At 46.1% G+C, this 19,962-nt stretch overlaps 1 non-coding gene across 1 annotated transcript; it reads left to right on the forward strand.

Annotated features, from left to right (window-relative positions):
* The first annotated feature begins 1,491 nt into the window (after positions 1-1,491).
* TRNAT-AGU lies at positions 1,492-1,565 on the forward strand. Its single transcript has one exon. It is a non-coding gene; the product is annotated as a tRNA-Thr (tRNA).
* The last annotated feature ends 18,397 nt before the right edge of the window (positions 1,566-19,962 follow it).

Below are 19,962 nucleotides of genomic sequence, written 5' to 3' on the forward strand. Positions count from 1 at the left end.
TGCAATGGTTACAGCAATTAAAAAAATCTTAGAGTATTTTCAGAGTGAGAATTGAGGCCAGCTCCACCCCAGTAAAAAAAGGTTCCTTTGATGGGGTCTGAATATAACTGTGTGTCAAAGGATTCAAATGTCTAAAGAATGAACTAGCCTCATGCCTGGCTTTCCTGGAATTAGCACTTTATGTAGGGGAAAATATTATTTTGTGCAGTGGGGACTATAGTCTGTGGCAACAGCAGCCTCTGCATGGAGCAAATCTATCCCATGAGAATAAGCATCTGGTCTCATGCTTGAATGTCTGCTTAAAAGTCATCTGTGCCTGTTCTGTACCAACACTGATGTTCAGTGTTACAGTTACAAAGCAAATGTTTCTGGAGTACCTTGTCTCTGGTGAGAACTACCCTCATAGCCAGTTTGTCCCCTTGAAATGGACAGACCCTGAGGTAAGGAGATTCCTAGGCCTTTCTGAGTACTGTTTGGGATATATATTATATAACTAATTTCATTTATCGCGTATAATTGAATCCAGATCATTCATATCCAAGTGGTTCACAACCTGCTGCTTGATGCAGCTTTTGCTTCAAAGGCTGCTGGTTCTCTACTCAGCTGGAATTCATCAACAGTTTCACACACACCCATTGCACTAAATATCCCTGCAAACATCTAGGGCACCTCCATGGTACTACACAGCTGTTTGCTGGGATACTGTCTGCCCCAGATACTTCACAAATCCTCATTTTCACTGGATGGCGGGTAAGGAACATAGCTTTACAAAGTATCTCTGATCTGCTCTACTCTGCTGGTATAATATCAGAGATGCAGTGAAGTCCTTCATCAGATGTTAGCATACAAAGTGCAAATCCACCCCAACTTCAAACTAACATGGCTACCTACTTCTCTCTGGTATAATTATACAGGTTTCCCTCAATTTATGTGAGTTCTTTATATGTGAAATCACTCTTATACAATGAGCATATTTAGACTTATAATTCATTATATGTGAGGTAAATTCAGTCTTAAGTGATCAGTATAGCTGTCCCCCCAGCCACGCAGGTAAGTCTGTGGGGGGAGGGGAAAAGGCCATGGCCCCACTCACCCCAACCCCAGCTGCAGTGGCCCTAGGAGCAGCCAACACCAGCTGCCTGCACCAGGGCATGGCACAGCCCAAGAACAGAGGTGAGTGAGGACAGGTGGAGCACGCTGCAGCCAGGACTAGCAAATGCCACTCTGTTCCCTCTGCTTTACTGCCTTGTGCAACACCAGTCCCTCCCTCACTGCCATGGGAACCTATCCCTATTTGTTACATTGTAAAGTGAGTTCTCTTTATGCAAATGTGATTTATGCACCAGTCTCCAGGAATGCATGTACAGCATAAATTGAGGGAAACCTGTACCAGAATATCTAGCAAGACTTTCCTGTGTAGCTATAAGCTGTATAGATTTGGAGTTGAGAAGCAGAGGGATCATTGGTTCGTTTTTTTGCTACAACAAAAGAGGTGCTGTGGCTTAGTTGGTTAAAGTGCCTGCCTAGTAAGCAGGAGATCCTGGGTTTAAGTCCCAGTAGTGCCTTAAGAGTTAGCTTTGGGGGTGGGTTGGACTACCTGAGGTCACTTCCAACTTTGTGATTCTGCTTGATCTTCTGACCAACCTTTAGGGTTAGCTAAAGCATACTTTCTAATAATGCATTTGATCTGGCTAGGAGACCTTAAGGAGATTTTACTGCTTAGCTAAGTAGCTGGTCCCACTGGTGACTCTCCAGAAGTGTTTAAAAAATGCTTTTGTTACTATCTGTTTGAATCCATCTGGCTTCAGCTTTCAGCTAGTGATTTTGGTTCTGCCTTGATCTGCTGGATTAAAAGCCCTTGAGTACCCAGTTGTTTTTTCTCTATAAAGGTAATTCTGTGTTGTAACAGAGTTGCCTTTTCTTTTTGGTAAACTGCATTCATGATGCCCTTTAAGTCTCTTACCATCAAATATGTTCTCCAGCATTTGAATCATGTCTATGGCTTTTATCTGCACTCTCTCCAGTTTTTTCAGTATTTTTTGAAAGCATGGGCACCTGAACTGCATGCAGTATTCTAGTATTGCTCTCATCAGTGCCAGATGCAGAACTAAAAATGACCACCTGGCACTTATTCACCACCACTTTGTTTTTATAGCCAAGAACTGTGTCAACCCCTTTTTGGCACAAGATTACTCTAGAGTTCATGTTGAGGTCCTTGTACAAACTGGGTGCATCTATATGTGCACTTTATTGTGCAGTAGACTAATTTGCTGCAGCATAAAGTGTCAGTCTACACGTGCAATTTTATTAGACCTTAGCAAGCTAATTTTTGCTGTTGTAGGAGTACTGTTGGGGACATTAGTCTTATGGTGCCAAAAATAACTGCACCTAAACACATGCATAAACACTGACCCAAGCATAAATTGCATCCATTCAGCCCAGGCAGCAGGGGGCCAGACCTCTGCCTGCCACCTAGCCACATGGCTCTGCTCTCTGGGCACTGCCACAGCCATCCCCCCTGCTGCTCAGTGCCTTGACCCCAGAGATGACCCCCCACACCTGCTACCAGCCCAGGGCTGCTCTTTCCCAGTTCAAACTGCTGCAGTCCCAGATGCACCTGTAGATGCTGTGCCCAGTAGCTGTTAACTCCAGCGTGAACTGCACCGGAGTTTATTGCACCACACTAATTGGGCATGTAGATGCACTCACTGACCCTTAACTACTCCTGAGTCCTTTATTGCCTTCTGGGATACAGCCTCTATTCTGCAAGTATGGTTGTACCCCTTCCTCAAACTCAATTATCACTGTATATTTGGCTGGATTAAACCCTATTTTTAAGGAATGGACCCAGTTTACTTGCAATCCAGATAATTGTTTGTCAGCCTTGCTCTCAGCATCTCTTAATCTTTTGTCTACCTTTATGCCAGTTACAGAATCTGAGAAGTGAATTTCTCTCTGCTTCCAGTTCACTGACAAAACTGTTGAATAGCATCAAGTCCTCTACTACAGAATCTTGCAAGAAACACCCATTCCCCACCCAAAAATGGGGACAATAGCTCTGCCCTATCTGTCCCCAGAGGACTGAGAATAAGTAAAGAATATATGGTACTTGCAAGGACCCCCAAAAAGTAGTCTATTAGTCAGTCATATAGACAAGTCTAGTCACCTAAAACTACTTTCCCCCAAAGTAGTGCCCTGTCCTGATATACCAGAATTTGTCTTTTCACTAGAATCTCTTTCTTTTCATCTCACTTCTATTTCTCTTTATTTCTCTCCCTGATTTTCCAGTCTCTTGCCTAAGCAGAACATGAACTTGGAAAAGTTAAACTATGGATTGAATTTCCAGGTCATTGGAGCAGGTTCAAACTCAGATACAAAAAGTTAGAAAGCACATGCTAGTTAGTTATCTGTGAGCCATAATTCAAACACTTTGTCCTGCTGGAGCTTGGGGAGTGACTGAAGCAAAGTTTATAGCTAATTGATCTGTTGATTGGTGGAGAAATTACATGAATTATTTATTGAGTAAATATTATTCAACTATCTGTACAGCTGGTCAGTAACAGCAAACCATTAGCTGTAACACAATTCATTGTTTAACTGATGGATTTGTCTGTGGACAAATATAATTCATATGTATCCCTCACAAACCTGGAGATCACTACAGATTTTCCTTTGGGCCTGCTTAGGGAGTTTAATGCTTCTCTTTAAAATTGAGGTGCTGTAAATTGCTACAGCTGTCCTAGCATTAATGAGCCAACTCCCACAAGGTGTTAGTTAATCAGTTCCACTGGTATCCAATGGGACCAGATCCCAGGCAAGAGTAAATTGGCTATAGTTCTGTTAATTCCAGTTGAGTTCTGTTGGCTTCCACTGACTGAGGATTTGCTCCTCTGATTGTGTTTGTGGCCCCTTGCGGCAGATCAGAGACTGCAGTCTTTATTCAGAAATCGTCATGCTAGCCAGGGTCCTTCCTCTGCAGGGAACTGGGCCTGACTCAGGGCCAGGTTCCTTTCCCTAATCCTGCTGTGTGATACTAAGGGATTTTGATCTTAAAATGGTCAAGTGAGAGTTCCCCTGGCAAGGGAACTCTGCATAGCCCAGGTAGAGCCAGCTGTTATCCATCACTAACATTTTCTCACCTTACCCACTCTCAGCTGACACAGAGATTGCATGCTCTGGGTTGAGCTTGGGATTTGCTAACCAACTTTCTGTTCTTCTTTGCCTGGTGACTGACTAGGCTTGAGCCACTGGGAAGAATCTAATCCTGAACTGTTCAGTTTTGCACTTATGTTTGAAGCAGAGATGTGGAGAAACTTGATACTTCTGCACAGAGCAGAAATCAAGGTAAAGCTCCTGAGAGCAAAGTGTGGCCACAGCTGTGTGAGTGCAGTATGTAAAGCAAGCTGATGATGGTCCCTATTATGTGCATGCAGGACCAGGAAGCAGGCAAGTTCAAACTTCTCCCTGCTTCATCCTTAATAAGACCAGCTGGAAACTAGCCCCACCCCTCACTTCATATAGTGAAAAGCACATTTTCCCTGTCAAGAAACCAAAAGAAAGAACCCACAGGGCTTGGTAAACAAATGCTTTCTATTCCAAGAGCTGCTAGAAAGTAGAAGCAGAAAAGGCAGGAGTGTTGACTGCAGCTCCAGGATGGGCATCATTCTTCCCATCTAGGATCTCAGGCTCACAGTGTGTCTGGGAAGAAATCCCCATGCAGCTATAAACAGATAAGTTTATGGATGGGATGGGATGATAAGGGCTGGGAGCTGCCTTCTCTCTGAGGGGCTGTCACATTGCTCTTGCTTTTAAACAGAAGTCTTTGTTCCATTCTTTCTGCGATGGTAATCTAGGGAGCCCAGTGTTTTCCAGAACCTTTAGCATCCAGCTGAGCAGGAACTTGGAGAAGAAACTGTGCTTTGCCCATGAGATTCATGATGCAAGTCTTCAGACAAAGGCAAGAAGGCTGCTTCTCCCTGCTCTCGGGGGAAGATGTCATGTCTTGAGGCCAATGAATCTTCACCTTAGATCCAGAACTATGCACTGGCACTCTGCCTTTATGTATTGCCAGAGCCTCATTCAGATGTTCCTCATCCATCCCCTGTGCTTCATGTACCTAGGGGGATTGAGGGTGAAGGGGGTTCAATCCCTGTTCTCTTCCACCAGCCCCCATAATATTACCAACAGACAAATGATGTTCTGGTAATGTTCTGAGAAACATAATTTTGGACCCCACCAAAGATTTGGCCCTAGCTTATACATTGTATTTTGAGTCCCTTCCTATTCACTTTTGTGTGTCACTGCTACACGGGGAACACAGTAAAATAAATAGGTTAGCTATTGCAAGTAGCATATTCCCTCAAGCCTACCAGAAGTTTATATAACAGGGAAAAAAAAATATTACTGGTAGTATTACACGGGGGGCTGGGTAGCTGACAGTCTGACATGCCTGTGTACAGGAACCTTAGCCATGAAATGTAAGCACTGGGAAAAGGAACCTTAACTCTCCCCCTCTGTGCCAACTCTCTAAAGTAGCTTTTTTTTTTTTTTTTTTAAAATGATGGTCTGCAACTGTGATGCAAGTAACTTGGATAATTTGAGTTCCCAATTTTCAGCAGGTTCCTCCTTCCTTTTCCTTTCAACAATTATTATTTGTCATGTTTGCAGACTGATTATTTGCACATTTGTCAATTTATATGCCCTAAGGCAATAGCTCTCTTGATCTTGATTCCGAGTTGTGAAGCTTTCTTCTTATTCTCCCTAGGTTATAGGCACTCTCTCCTTCACCCATGGAGTTGGTAAATTCTTTTATCCAGGATCAAGGCAGTTAGCAGCTCTGCTGGTGAAGCAGGCAGACGACATAACTTTCCAAGATGAAGAGCTCAATTTATTTCCAAAAGTAATGGGGAAATTGAATGTAAAATCCTAATGTTAACACAACATTCATGTTGTGAGCTCAAGGAAATTTCCAGAGAGGCCCTGGATATTTCAAACATGAAGGCTGTTCCCACAGTGTTAATATAACAGTGTTACATTCATGCCACATCTATCCCTGTCTTTGAGTGTGAACCTTAATCTATACTTAATCACATAAAATACCTTGTGCACACTTTAGCTGAGCTAAAGCTGTGCACCCACCCATAAGTGTTCAAATGCTGACTTCCAGGTGCTTAACTTAGTCTTAACACTACATTACCACTAGTGTTTAAGACTGTAATACACCTTGTGTTGTCCATGTATTCTGTGGGCCAGAAGAAGTAATTCAGATAGTGAACCTGGAGTGGATACCTCTGCAATTGAGAAGTTAGCATTTTTGCTTACCTGACTCCCTGTTACCATGGAAAGCTGCCAGCCTCTCATCTGAGAGGAGAGAAAGTTCAGGAAGGAAGTCCCTGAGATGCTCAGACATTAAATGTCAGTGACTTATGGTTGGTTACTGCCCCTTTCTGACAAACCTCTCTCCTTCACTCAAGGCTTCTTGACAAGTAGCTGAGATACTCTATCAGTCATATAGAGGGTACCACGGGCTTGGGTACTTTAAGGCCCTCTCATCTTCTGCTGTTAATGAGCTCATAATTGCTGTAACCTGAAAATGGAGAATGGATTGACTGCTACTGTGAATCTGTTTAATTATGTGAGTTTCTTAGTATTGATGAGTATCTAGAGGCAGACATTGCAGAAGCTGCTTTTACACAGCTCTGCCTGTGCTCCTCAACCTCAAACTCCAAGCCCCACTGTTGTTCTAGTCCTTGGTGATCCACACACAGCTCCTGGCCCTTGGCACAGCTCTACTTGACTTCCATGTGTAGTCTTCTCTTGTCATTGGTGCCAACTTATTGCACTGGTCAATATTTTCTGATTAGCACAAGTGGAAGCTAGGATGACATCCATTCACCACCTTGTTCAAACCTCACAGGCTAAAGCATGATTCACAGCCCCTGTCAACCTTTTCCGGCAATGTTTTCATATCATCAGATAAACCTGAGGGTAGCAGGTAATTGACTTGGGAAAAGTTTGGCCTTCTAGCTGTCCAGCTGCTGGTGTTATAATTGTGTAGTTCCATTGGGCAAAGATCTTTGCTAGAGCCGCTGTCTTCCTTTTGCTGCTGTTTCACAGGGAAGTGGTCATGGGGGAGCTAGAGAGTTGCTCTTTGCTATATTTGAATCTCTAGTTCTCCAAGGCTGCTGAGTGCAGTGGGTTATTCCCAGGGACAGCAGGTCTATGGAGCTGTGAGGCTATGAGAGTTACTCTGGACTGAGGAGGTGAGTTGTTTTCCAGATCAACTTGTAGCCCCTCTCTGCACTGGTTTTAGAGTAACAAAGATCCTGTCCCATGTTCTTATCCTGGTTGTGGCTCCAAGTCCCAAGTCTGGAACCTCATGCCTCCCTCTGTCCCATGCACGAGAAGGGAGTGAGAGAGTGGACAGAAGAGGCATGTGGTTCCTAAATGCAGCCTCCCTTCTCTCTCCCTCTCCCCATGTTGCATTCATGGGGTGGGGGGGAAGTACCTCTTTCATGTCTGCAGTAATCTACTCCTCTGGTCCTCCCCTCTTCCCAGCCCCAGTGGATGTGGAATGCCTTAGGCTAACGTGTGTCTACAGCTGGGTGGATTTTTTTTTTTCCAGTAGAGCGTTTATTCATAAAACAATGCAATTTTGGGGCAGCTAGAACAATTTACAAATTTGGATCAAATTCACTAAACAGCTTCAGCTGAAACATGTCAGAATGCTTTTAGAAATGTTACAGACAACTTATTTTGACATTTGCAAAACAAACGATTTCAGCATTTCCAAAACATCTTGCTTTGGGTATTGGAAATAAAAGCCTGTAAGCTCTCTGGGGCAGGGTTTGTCTTGTTCAGTCTGTACAGTCTCCAGCCCATGGGGTTCTGAACTATGGACTTGCACTTGGTGGAGCCATGGTAATAGGAACAGTAATTTACGGCTTCTAATCAGTGGTAGCTCCCTTACCTTCACCCAGCGGTAATGGTACTCAACCCAGGCTGTATGAGTTCTGAGTTTAAATCTACCCTTTACCTGAGAGAATTTAAAATCACATCATGCATCTCTAAGAAGAATCATAGAAAATTAGGGGTCACCTAGTCCAACCCCCCTGCTCAAAGCTGGACCATCCCCAACTAGATCATCCCACCCAGGGCTTTGTCAAGCTGGGCCTTAAAAACCTCCAAGGATGGAGATTCCATCACTTCTGTAGGTAACCTGTTCCAGTGCTTCACCACCCTCCTAGTGAGAGACTTTCCTGTTATCCAACTTAAACTTCCTTTGCTGCAACGAGACCGTTGCTCCTTGTTCTGTCATGTGCCACCACTGAGAGCAGTCCAGCTCCATCTTCTTTCAAATCCCCCCTCAGTCTCCTCTTCTGCAGAATGTCATACCACCATGCTAAAGGGCATTGTAGGGCAGGATTACTTCTGATCTCCCCTGCTACTTCTATTCTACTTCATGAGCTGCTTAAATATGGAGCAGGACAGGTGATGGTTTTAGGGCCAGGTAGTGTGTGTACTATCCTGAAAGGCAGGAAACTTTGGAATGAAATCCACTCTGTCTGACTCTGCATAGGGATTTGCTTCTCTCTAAAGAGTTTTTTCCAGGAAATGAGAAATGGCAAGCTATAAAAAGAGGCCTCTGTTAGAAGAGTGTAACTTCCTCAGATGTTAAAATGGCCTCCAAATGCAAACAGCCATGTTCTTGCTATAACAACAATCAGGAACTAGTGCCTCAGTCTACTCGGACAAGGGTGTAGGTTGATTCTATAATGTTTTCCTACAAAATTGTGACTTGTGGCGTTATATAAATGCTATGGCCTTTACCAGCTTTTTTGCTAGGTTGCATGGAGCTCATTGCCATAGAGACATTGTCTGAAGCCTGAGCTCCAAAGCCAAATGGCTTCTCTTTGGACAGATTGCATATGCTGCAGGCATAACCTAAGGAGTTGGAGAACTGCACAATCACAATATCCTTTGATTTTTAAGTACACCAGCTGTGGTTTAATATCATGAGGAACCAAAAAGCCAGTCTGTGAGTGGACATCAGCTTTACATTCTTCCTACCCAAGCTGATTCAAAGCATTCAGGCCACTCCTTTATGATGGTATTTCTCAACCTGTGGGTCGTGACCCAAAAGTGGGTCACAAGCACATTTCAAAGGGTCATCACAAGCTGTGGCAGGGCAGAGGGTGGCAGGAAGGTGCCTGCCCTTTCCAGCAGGGGAAGGGGTGGGGAGAGGGCTGCGTGGCCGGGCTGGCAGCACCAGGGGCCAGTGTCCTTGTGGGGTGGGGATGGGTGACTGGGAGATGCTGGGTGGGAGGGACCATGACCAGACTGCCTGGCACAACAAGGCAGCCCTGTGGGGTGGAGGGTGGGTGAGGATGGGGACATGTCTCTCCTCCTCTTCTCACCAGCCCATGTGGGGGTTGGACTTGCTCCGCTGTCACCCGTATGGGCCAGAGCCGGTACAGCTACTGCGCTCCCCCTCCAGCACGGTTGGGGGAGCAGGGAGCTGTGGGTCAGGAGTGAGGGATGCCAACATGGCCTGGGGGGGCAGGGGACTGTGAGTCAGGCACCAGCAGAGCCTGGGGTGTGGGTTAGGACAAGCCATGGATTTTTGCAAATGGGTCCCGGCAGGAAAAAGGCTGAGAACCACTGCTTTATTGGGAAGGCTAAAATAATTTCAGTTTTCTCTGGAGCTGTGCTGAGCAAATGCCTTGGCTTGTGGGGTAGGGAGGGAGCTGGACTCTCTGGGAAGCAGTAGAGGTAGAATGTCATGGAAAAGTTGCTGTTTCAATGTTAGCTTTGCTCAAGAAGTCTGTGGAAGAAGCAATTTTACTAAGGTTTTTTATTAAAAATAAACATTTATTTAAGCAGGCCAGCCTCCCACACATGACAGTAGCAAGAGTATGCTCAGCAGTACCCTTGGGGATATCAATATCTCATGGAAACAGGTGCATTTGCCAACATATGGGCTAAGCTTTTTGGATTGTAATATAGCAAGCAATCCACGTGAGCCTGAATACCCGTTCAGAGCTAATTTGTGAGCAATGGGAACTTTGGCTTTTATTTATTCTAACACTTTGAAAGCTTCCCAGCATTCCTTTTTCTCAACCATCTGTATTTAGTTTTACAGTACCTGGCAGGAGATTCAGGTTTGCTTTGTGAACAGGGGTGATGGATGTCATATACACACACACATATCTGCAGTTTTCCTGTTTTGGTTGGAGTTCATATTATTTTGTGTCTTCAGTTGTTGCAAAAGTCTCAGTGGTGCAACCATCTATTTTTTGGTGTATTTCTGGTGCCTCTTTCTATTTTATTTTTAGATATCAAAGCCAATAATTTGGTATTCAGTACACACAATCCACAGATTTGTCAAACTTGACATTAAACATATCAAATGGAAAACTACATTAATAGAATATTAAGATTGCAGAATCAAGCACCCAGAATTTAGGAAATGCCAGAATATAGGTTGCCTCATCAACCTTAATTTGCTTTGGATGGCATTTTCCTTGCATTACAGCCTCTAAGCAGATGATAGCTGATCACATGCCATTTCCACCCCTCCCTCCCTCCGCCCCCCCCCCAATAAAACCTATGCCTCATTAAATGTGCAGAATATTGAATATGTCCCTTCTATGGCAAATGTCATTTCTATTTTAGAGAGATAAGTAAATATTTTTGCAAGCAGCCTAAGGGATTTAGACATCTATTTCCCATTAATATTAGTATACTAGCTGAAACTTGCAAAACCTTTGCGATTAAAAATCCTGTATTTAAAGAAATACTTTTGCCATAAAAATGTAGTTATCCTTTGACTGAATACTTTAACACAATCAAAACTTCTTACCCTCAAAAAAACTACATAAAGCTGTCCGTGTCTAAACACAGGCTCAGGATATAAATATATATTTTATCAAAAGTCTGACCTTGTGACTTGCTTATAGTCATAGAATAAGAGGGCCCTTGTACACATGACTAAGGGCCATTGCATACATGAGGAAATTGCCCCTTTTAGTGTTTTAATTACCCTTTTTAATTGTGTAACAGTGTACATGTTCGGTGGCATGTTACAATTAAATTTCATAACACTGCACATGTTTGGCAGCATGTTACAATTTAAATCACATTTTTATGCAGCAAACTAAAACACATCCCATGTATTTTTTAGTTAACTATATAACAAATTACACTGATAGTCCTCATGTGTACAAGGACCCTATCTGGAGAAGGCAGTGGGGATGGTGCATGGGGTACTGGAAGCCTGGGTGGGCTTAGGGAAGCTCAGGCTTGGTGGGTTTCCAGTGCCCTATAAACTGTCCCTGCTGCCTTCTCTGGCTGTCAACACACCCAACTGCTCCTACTGCTTTCCCAGGACAGCCAACCCATTCTCAGGAGGTGGCAGAGATGGTGCATGGGGCGCTGGAAGCCCTGCCAAGCCCAAGCTTCCTCAAGCATGCCCAGGCTTCCAGCACCCTCTGCACTGGTGGACTTAGCAGATGTTGCCTGCAAGTTGGGGCTGCACCTGCACAGCTAGCACCCTGCCCAGGCAGCCCTGCGGGGCACTGGTACTGTGGAGGGAAGCACTGCCCCACCCCTCCCCTGCAGCTAAGGGGGATGCACTACCCAGTGGCAGCTCAGGCAGGCAGGCTTCATGGGGGGGATGTTTTCTTCTGCTCCTGGAGCCTGCCTGCATCTTCCACAGCTGGGGGACAAGCTGCTGGTGGGTTGCACAGCCCCTGAGCTGCTGGGGACCCTGGTGCTTCCCTCCACAGCATCAGCACCCATCCACTGGCACCCTGCCTGGGTGGTCCCAGGGGGTGCTGCTGCTGTGGAGGGAAGCACCAGGGTCCCTCCGCAGCTTGTCCCTCAGCCACAGGAGAGGTGGGCAGGCTCCGGGGCGGGGAAAAAGGTTTGGGCCCCTCACTCCTCTTTACATCCCCCTCCCCCTTAGGCACAGCCTGCCTGTTCCATGGTGGGGCCCCCCCAGTGCTTCATTGTAGCTCCAACTTGCCGGCATATCTGTTTGAAATGCCTCAGGATCTATAATAATAACAAGATTATGCGATCTGTCCGGAGCACTCGGACTAGTTGTTTCAGTAAGTATTGTGATTGGCTGCTGAGACAACCAATCGGAGTGCTCTGGACAGACAGAGTAAGCCTATTATTATTATAGATTCTCCTGGGCTCTGCAGGGAATCTTAGCTTTGAATCGGGAATCAGGCACAATTCAAGGCATTCAGGTCCTTGGCACAAATTGGATCCAAAAGGCTGTGCGCCAAAATCTGGCTTCATTGAAGTTCAGAGGCAAAACTTCCATTGATACTAGCCAGAGTTAGAGAAGGATTGGTAGGTGTCCCAGTAGCAGGGTTAGGCTCAGAGCCAGTAGGCTTCCCGGTGTGGGTGGTGGCAGCTGGGGATCTCCTGGCTTAATTTAGGGTTGGAGTTTTGGCACTGTCCAAGCTAGTTCTCATGGCTGGACTGCTACTACATGTCTCCTGCCTGGAAATAGGTTGAGAACTACTGGAGTAGTCTGAGCTAAGGTTGAGTTTAGAGGATGGACAAAGTTTTAGGCTGTGTTTTGTGGCTGGAGCTGGTAGGGCTCCCAAGCTAAGTTGAGGACGCTGGAATTCTTTCAGTGGGGCTGATGTCTTCGAAAACTCGAGAGCTTTTCTGCTTGGTGCATTAGCTTGTAAGAGACCCCTGTGATAACATCCACATTGTGCAAGATGCCATCTTCATTTCTTTTAGGAGTTTAACCTGACACAGAGGAGCTGAGTACATGCCCCCCCCCCCCCCTTGGGAAGAGGGCTGTCTCCTGAAATGCATAAAACTTTCCACATGTCCATCATCTTACGCCCTGCATGGCAAAAATAAAAGTCAGTGCCTATGATGGTTGGCACTGGATTTATGACTCAGATGCCTTGTTTCAGAGGCAAAACCCTCAGACCAACCATGATCTTCCTATTTGATAACAGGTAAATTTATTGACGCACAGTGAAAGCAGATAAAATTGCTTGTATTATATTTATATATCTACCAGTCCTAGGACTGTCGTCGGAGTCAAGGTACGACTGGCCAGGATGCAAGCTTCGCTCTGAGGTTCTCTCTTGAACATCAGTTGTCAGCAGGCTGGTGGTTGGAGGCCAAGCCCCCCACCCCCGTGGGGTGGATAAAATGGGCTGGTGGTGTGCCCTCTGTCCATGGTGCCTTGCATTCCCCTCTTGGGGACCCTCTGTCCATGTGGCCTTGGGGACCCCTCTTGGGGACCCTTTGTTGCTCTCAAGTCCCTTCTTTTGTATCCTTTCCCTGTCCTGATGAGTGTCCATCTGTAGCTATTGTTGATTGGTCTTTCTGTGGTCGTTGTACTGTCCACGTTCTGTCCTGTCAGCATATTCCTTCGTTGCATAAGCCCATTGCATGCACACATCCTAATTTGGGCTTTCCAGGTCTTTTCCTAATTTGGTCTGTTCTCCTAAAACCAGAAAACTCAGGTCCCCGCTGTGGGGCCTTCTGAGCTCGTGCCATCTTACCTCATGTTGTGGAACAGTGCAATATGCCCGCAACTTCCCAGGCTATGTGTATATCTGTTGGCCTTGTTGTTTGCCTGGGTTAGACACCCTGTCTGCCTTGAAGGCTATGAAACTGTGCGAGAGCCAGGCCTTTAGAAATCAATTAAACCTTGATACCACTTTGCCCATGACTTGAGGGCAAAAACTTCCGAAGAGTTCCAACAAACCTCCTTGCCCTCCCTTTCCTGTGTGCTGAGCTGTTGCTCTTGTGATACAGAGGGTATGCAGCCTGAGCCTTAGAGTGGCAGTGGCTAAAGAGTTTTTGATTGGACAGAGCTTTTTGTTGAGGACATTCTCCTCTCTCTCCAGAAGCAGAGCTTTTTTCCCAGGTGGCTCAGGGTCTTCTAGATCAGGGGCGGGCAATTATATCGGGTGGAGGGCTGCTTACTGAGTTTTGGCAAGCCATCAAGGGCTGCATGACGGGCATCCAGGGGGAGATGTATATTAATTTTCTACATTTAGGGGCCCCGCAGGACGGATAGAATGTCCTGGCGGGCCACATCTTGCCCACCCCTGTTCTAGATGCTCCATTTGCTCTGCTGCATCCCTGTACTTGTACACACAAAGTATACCAAGGGCTCATTCTGGGAACACTTGGAGGTAACATTTTGCAGCATGATGTGGCATAATAGCACTGGCAAGAGGGAAGGACAGGACTCATGTCAATAGCATTATTCAGCTTCATGCTTCACCTACTACCTGGCCGGCTTGGTGCTCCACTTAGAAATGAAGTAACCTCCTTCAAACCCATTGGAGTTCAAACATAGCGTAGAGGAGAACCACCTGCCCTTTCTTCATGTCCCTTTCTGTCATTATCATAGATGCGATTGCAGGTGACTTGCTTGGGGAACAGGCTTTTCCCTTGTCTAAAGCATCCATATCCCTTCTAGGCACCGGGCAATTAACTAGCAAACCAGAATAATGTGCTTTCTTGTTGCATTCAGATCTGGCATAAAATGTTTCTTTTCAGTTTGCTAACAATGTTGTTTCCTCCTTCCCCAGGATAGCCAAATAAGTATAAAGGAAAAAGTCTGTGCAACCCTATATTCTGGTCTCCAGAATCCTCTTACCTCAATCTATGCATCTGCTGTATCTTATCTGCCCCCTTCCCCTGAAGAAACCCCATAAGGTTTAGCACTGGATCCTGATGTATTTTCAAACTGCCATCATCTCCTAGCCCCAATGTGGACACCTGCCTCTTACAATTAACATCCCCTGTCCATGTTCCTGAAAGGCAGCTCTCAGACTGACATCCTGGACTTGTGAGCAGAGCTGAGCCTGATCTATCTGCAAACCAGAGCCAAGAAAACATATTGGGTTGTACGCCATCCATTGTGGCTGTAATTCTGTGTGAGGACACTTTTACATGGGAAGTGAAGTGTCCTTTTTAGACTGAATTTAAATGGGCACTGTGGCGGGCCAGTAGGGGGTGCTCCTGTGTTGAGCCGCCCACCTCCCTACGCCCACCCACCTTCCAGGCTCTGAGTGCCTCCCTAGGGGCGCCATATGCTTGGCCGACCCCTCTCCTGGAGCACACTCACTAGTCTGGGGGTAACATCGCCGCCACCACCCTGAGAAGGGACTGTCTTGGCCCTGCGTCCTCGGGGAAACACAGGCCTAGTAGTCCGACGGGTACTCGACCCAGTACAGGCACTTGGGGCACTTCCCCAAGTCAGGGGGCAAAAAGTAAAGTCTCCCTTAGTCCACAGACCTAAGGGATCTCTTAGGCATAATTTAGACCCACCCCTCAATAAGCCTCCCACACCAGTCAAAAAGGAGAACTTTATTGATTACAAGGGGTAGGGGGAAACTAGGGTACAGGATTGAGCAATATCTTAGGAATGCTAAAGAGCAAACAGTGTGGCTGAGGTAGCCTTTTGATTACGCATCTGTGTTACTGCCAGCTAGATATCTAATCGGATCTCAAGTAGCTTACTCAAGCATCTTCCAGAGGCTGGTGAAATTCCCCTCTGTAAGCAGGCGGTTTCTAGCTCGTGAGTTTGGGGGAGAGAGCCCACTTTAGATGGTAAAGCTCCTCTGTGTCCCCCACATGGCTGCTGCTTCACCTCATGGCCGAAGAGACCCCCTCCTTCCCCCCCCTAACTTATATAGCCCCTGTGACCTCATTCACCTGGTCCAGTGGAGGTCAGCCCCAGTTGGCTATCAGCCAACCAATCTGAAATACATCATCTGTCACCAGGCAGATTCCAGCTCCCCAGGTAGATGCCCCTCACCCAGGTGGCTGATGCCAATCACGTAGGCAGAGGGAGCAGGTTTCCCCCCTCCCTCAGGAATGCAGCCAGCTCAGGTTACCTAAAGAGACAGGCTGAGGTATGGATCCTCTGTGCTGGCCCCTCTAATCACATTGTCACAGGGCAGAGATTTTGGGGAGAAACCAAGGTGGCTTTCTGCCACAGGCACAAAATAATCCCTATTTTGATCAAAACTAGACACTTCTGGTCTAAAACAATGCCTGCACACACATTTTGGTGAGTGATTTACTTTGTGTAGACAAATTCTTAGGAACAGAAGAAACACTGGGAATTCATATTGATTGATGGACCTCCTCAGAGCAACTTTGGAAATGCCTTTGTAAAGAACTTGGGTCAATTGATGGTTAATCCTTTAATGTAGCTGAGAGCTTGCTGTGAGCATGAGTTGGTGATGCTGCTCTGTCCTCACATATTGGGCTGTATGTTCTGTGGACTGTTCCTTATTTTGGGCTGTGGGACTGATTTCTTGTTTGTATCTAGACCCCTAAGAGCCTTTTATCTTTTTGTCCATTTTCATGGGGCCACCTCAGTTATTTATTCTAGCTGTTTCTCTTTTCTCAGAGCTTTCCAAGACAGGGGAAATCACCAGCCTAGTTATGTTGTTTAGTGCTTCAGTCTGTACAGATCTTCTAAGACTACACTGTTCTATGAAAGCCTTCCTTGTCTCCTCAGCCCTTCCTATGGGCTAGCTCAGGCTTGCTGGAGGACTTTCTGCTCCGCAACCTGGCCTCTGTGGTTGCCATTCTTAGGCACTTGAATCTCCTCCACATGCTGCCTAGAGAATGTGGGTGCTTAAGTCCCAGGAGTGGACTGCAGTAGGCAGCAAGGCTCCTAAAAGAAGTACACCAGTGCTTGGCATTGCAGCACCCTAGATAATTTTGTGGACCTAGGTCTTAGCTTCTGTTCCCCATTTGTAAAATAGAGTAAATGTCACTGCACTGGTGTCCACAGAGGATATGAGTTGCAATGTGCTCTGATAACAATGAAAGGTGGGTTATGTAATGCCTAAGACAGGCTGTACCGGTTTACCTTTAGTAGAGCAAGAGGTGGAGCTAATGCTGTAGGACTCTCCTAATATGCACAACAGTGATAGATTTGTCTCCTTGTGAGTCTAAGATGTTCCTGGACAGGAATTTGATGAAATGCCTGAAGAAAGGCTTTTTGGACGGAGAAATTGTTCCAGCTGTGTTAGCTGTCTGAATCCTGTTCTGTTTTGGCTTCACCTATTAAGCCCTTTAAGCTTGGACCAGATTGATTGCAAATGCTCCTATGTGAGAGATTGCAATCTACCTGGGGTAGAATAATTTAAGTTCCCTAGAATTCTGTGAATGGGTAAAACTGCTGATAATTAAATTTGGTCTTCAAAGCTATGAGAGACATGGGAAATCATTCTTTATTTGGTACCTTGCCATTTCACTTCACTGGTGAGCTCCAGCTGGGACTTTGGATGGTGAATGTCATGCAGAGACAAATAATAGGCCTCCTTTTGGTGTGATGTTCATGCTTGTAACTACCTTTCTTAATTATAGTTTTCTTCAAGTCTATACAGGCTGAGTATGAAAGACATGTAGAGGTAGCGGGTCAGGTGGTGTCAATTGGCATGTTATTCTGCTGACCTTTCGTGACATTGCTTTGTACCATTTCAGAGATCTGGCCCGGGAAGTTCATCTATTATAGCATACTAGCCAACTGCCCATTAAGAAGGACAGGGGGAGGGGAGGGGGGGAACAGAGCACCACCACCTACTGGCCTGCACTGCTGCTGCTCTGCCTCTGCCCCCCTTCCCCCCACCCCCGGTCCAGCTCCGTGCACCCGCTCCTGTCCCCTGCCACTCCACCCCATGGTGCCACCGCGTCCCAGGTGCAGGGTGGGGGGAAGCCACAGCCACCACCCAGGGCCCTGTGCTACTGCTGCTGCTGTGCATCTGGCTGCTAGCAACCCCCTCCCCCTGGCTCCCTTCTATCCCTCCGGGTTCTCAGGGCCCAGTGGCAGCCGTGGGGTGCTGCCATTGTGCCCCCCCTCTCCTTCCCCCTGCCCCCACTGCCTCCCCACCTTGCTGGCTTTTGCCGGGGCCTGGCAGCCGTGAAGCCAGAGCAAAGGGCGAGGCCAGCACTGTACTACCAGCACCTCACGCTGCCGCCTCCCTGGGATGGGGTGGAGGGGAAGCTTGCCCCACCATTCCCTCTGTCTCCCTCAGCCAGCACCCCAGGTGCCACTGCCACCTCCAGGGAGCAGGGCGGGGGTGGGGGAGTGGGAGATGGGGCCAGCAGCGCACTGCCACCTCCTGTCTAAAATGCTCATGGAGCACTATGGTTGTTTCAGACAAAACCAATCAGAATGCAAATAAGGTGTTACAGGCAGACTAAGGTTTTATAATATTAGAATAGCTGTAAAAGAAACATTAACTAGAAGATTCTCCTCCTGCATGAGACTTCTTGATGAATGGCTTTGATTATATGCCTAGATTTATTTTTCTTGTATATTGACCACCACTGGTTAAAGTGCAAGACTGAGGGCTCAGAATGTCTAGTTCTTCTGAATGGCCTTGAGGAGGTTAGCTTACCCCTATGTGCCTCATCTGTAACCTGGAGATGCTGATGTCTCTGATGCTGTCATTCATTAATAGCTGTAATTGTTGAGAGTGCTGCAATGTAACTCTGAAGTCCACCAGGGCCAGGATAAGAGTTGAGAGGAGGTTGCTACATATGCCCACTCTCTAATGATGTATTTATCTTTCCAGCCAGGTTTGGAGACAGAACTGTCTGGACTCAATAGATACTGTTTAAATAATTCAATAGTTTCCCTGCTTTCTTTCCCACACTCTCTCCCATGAGTTCCCGTTGTCCCTGTGTATTCCTTTGCTGTTCTGTTAGGATGAAGGATGGGGTATTGGACATGCTTAACATAAGAGATGGGGAAGTTCCTGTTTTGGTTAAGACAACTTAATTGATCTTAAAGATCCTGAAAAGGCCTTATGCTGCTCATAGTACAGTTTGCCTCATGGGTTTAATGTGATTTTTGATTTAGTTTGATTACTCTAGGGAAATCCTCTGGACTAATAAAAGCAGCCATGGAGAACTGGCATTGATAATTTCAAATCCCACTCTCAGCCTGAGACAGCACAGCCTTCCAGGGGAAAGGAGAACAACGGAAAAGGTAACATGCCTGGATTTAACCAGCCTCTGTGCAACAGACAATTAATGTGGTTGTTGTTAGCAAACAATGAGCAGTGTTGCTGAATGACAGGTGACCTATAGGGGATATGGCTTCACACAGGTATCCCCAGCTCATGCATATGAGGAACAGAGATAGGTACATTGGCAGCTGAAAGGGTTAGAGCATCTTAACAGGAATCAGAAGCAGCTTCTTTGTGAATGTGCTTCCCCACCTAACACTGTGCAGTGATAATGTAACATTGCTGACTAGCAGGGCTGTGCGAGGCTTTGGATTGTACTTCAGATCCAGAGCAGCTTCGGACACTTTGGCATCCAAAGCAGCATGTCTGGATCGAAGCGCTGGCTTCATTAGGCTTTCCGAAGCAGTTCGGAGCTTCTGAACTGCTTCGGAAAAGCTTCAGAGCCGCTCTTTAAGATCAATTAAGTTGTTTTAACCAAAACAGGAACTTCCCCATCTCTTATGTTAAGCATATCCAATACCCCATCCTTCATCCTAACAGAACAGCAAAGGAATACACAGGGACAATGGGAACTCATGGGAGAGAGTGTGGGAAAGAAAGCAGGGAAACTATTGCATTATTTAAACAGTATCTATTAAGTCCAGACAGTTCTGTCTCCAAACCTGGCTGGAAAGATAAATACATCATTAGAGTGTGGGCATATGTAGCAACTTCCTCTCAACTCTTATCCTGGGGAATATAATGGGGAATCAAAGAAACATCTATAACTTTGGGTTTTTTGTCTGATTTGGATGATACTTGCAGAGTTGGTAGCCTCTACTGAGAGCGTGAAGTCTGCCAAGTTTCAAGAAGATTAGTGTAGGGGTTTGAGAGGAACCGCACCCTAGATTCTTGAAAGCAAAACTCATGTCATGTTTATATGTTACATCACAGGAGGGTGAAAACTTCAGGGACAGTAAACCCTGGTGAG

The sequence above is a fragment of the Crocodylus porosus genome, unplaced genomic scaffold, assembly GCF_001723895.1.
Source record: "Crocodylus porosus isolate Cpor-Errol unplaced genomic scaffold, CroPor_comp1, whole genome shotgun sequence".
Classification (NCBI taxonomy): Eukaryota; Metazoa; Chordata; order Crocodylia; family Crocodylidae; genus Crocodylus; species Crocodylus porosus.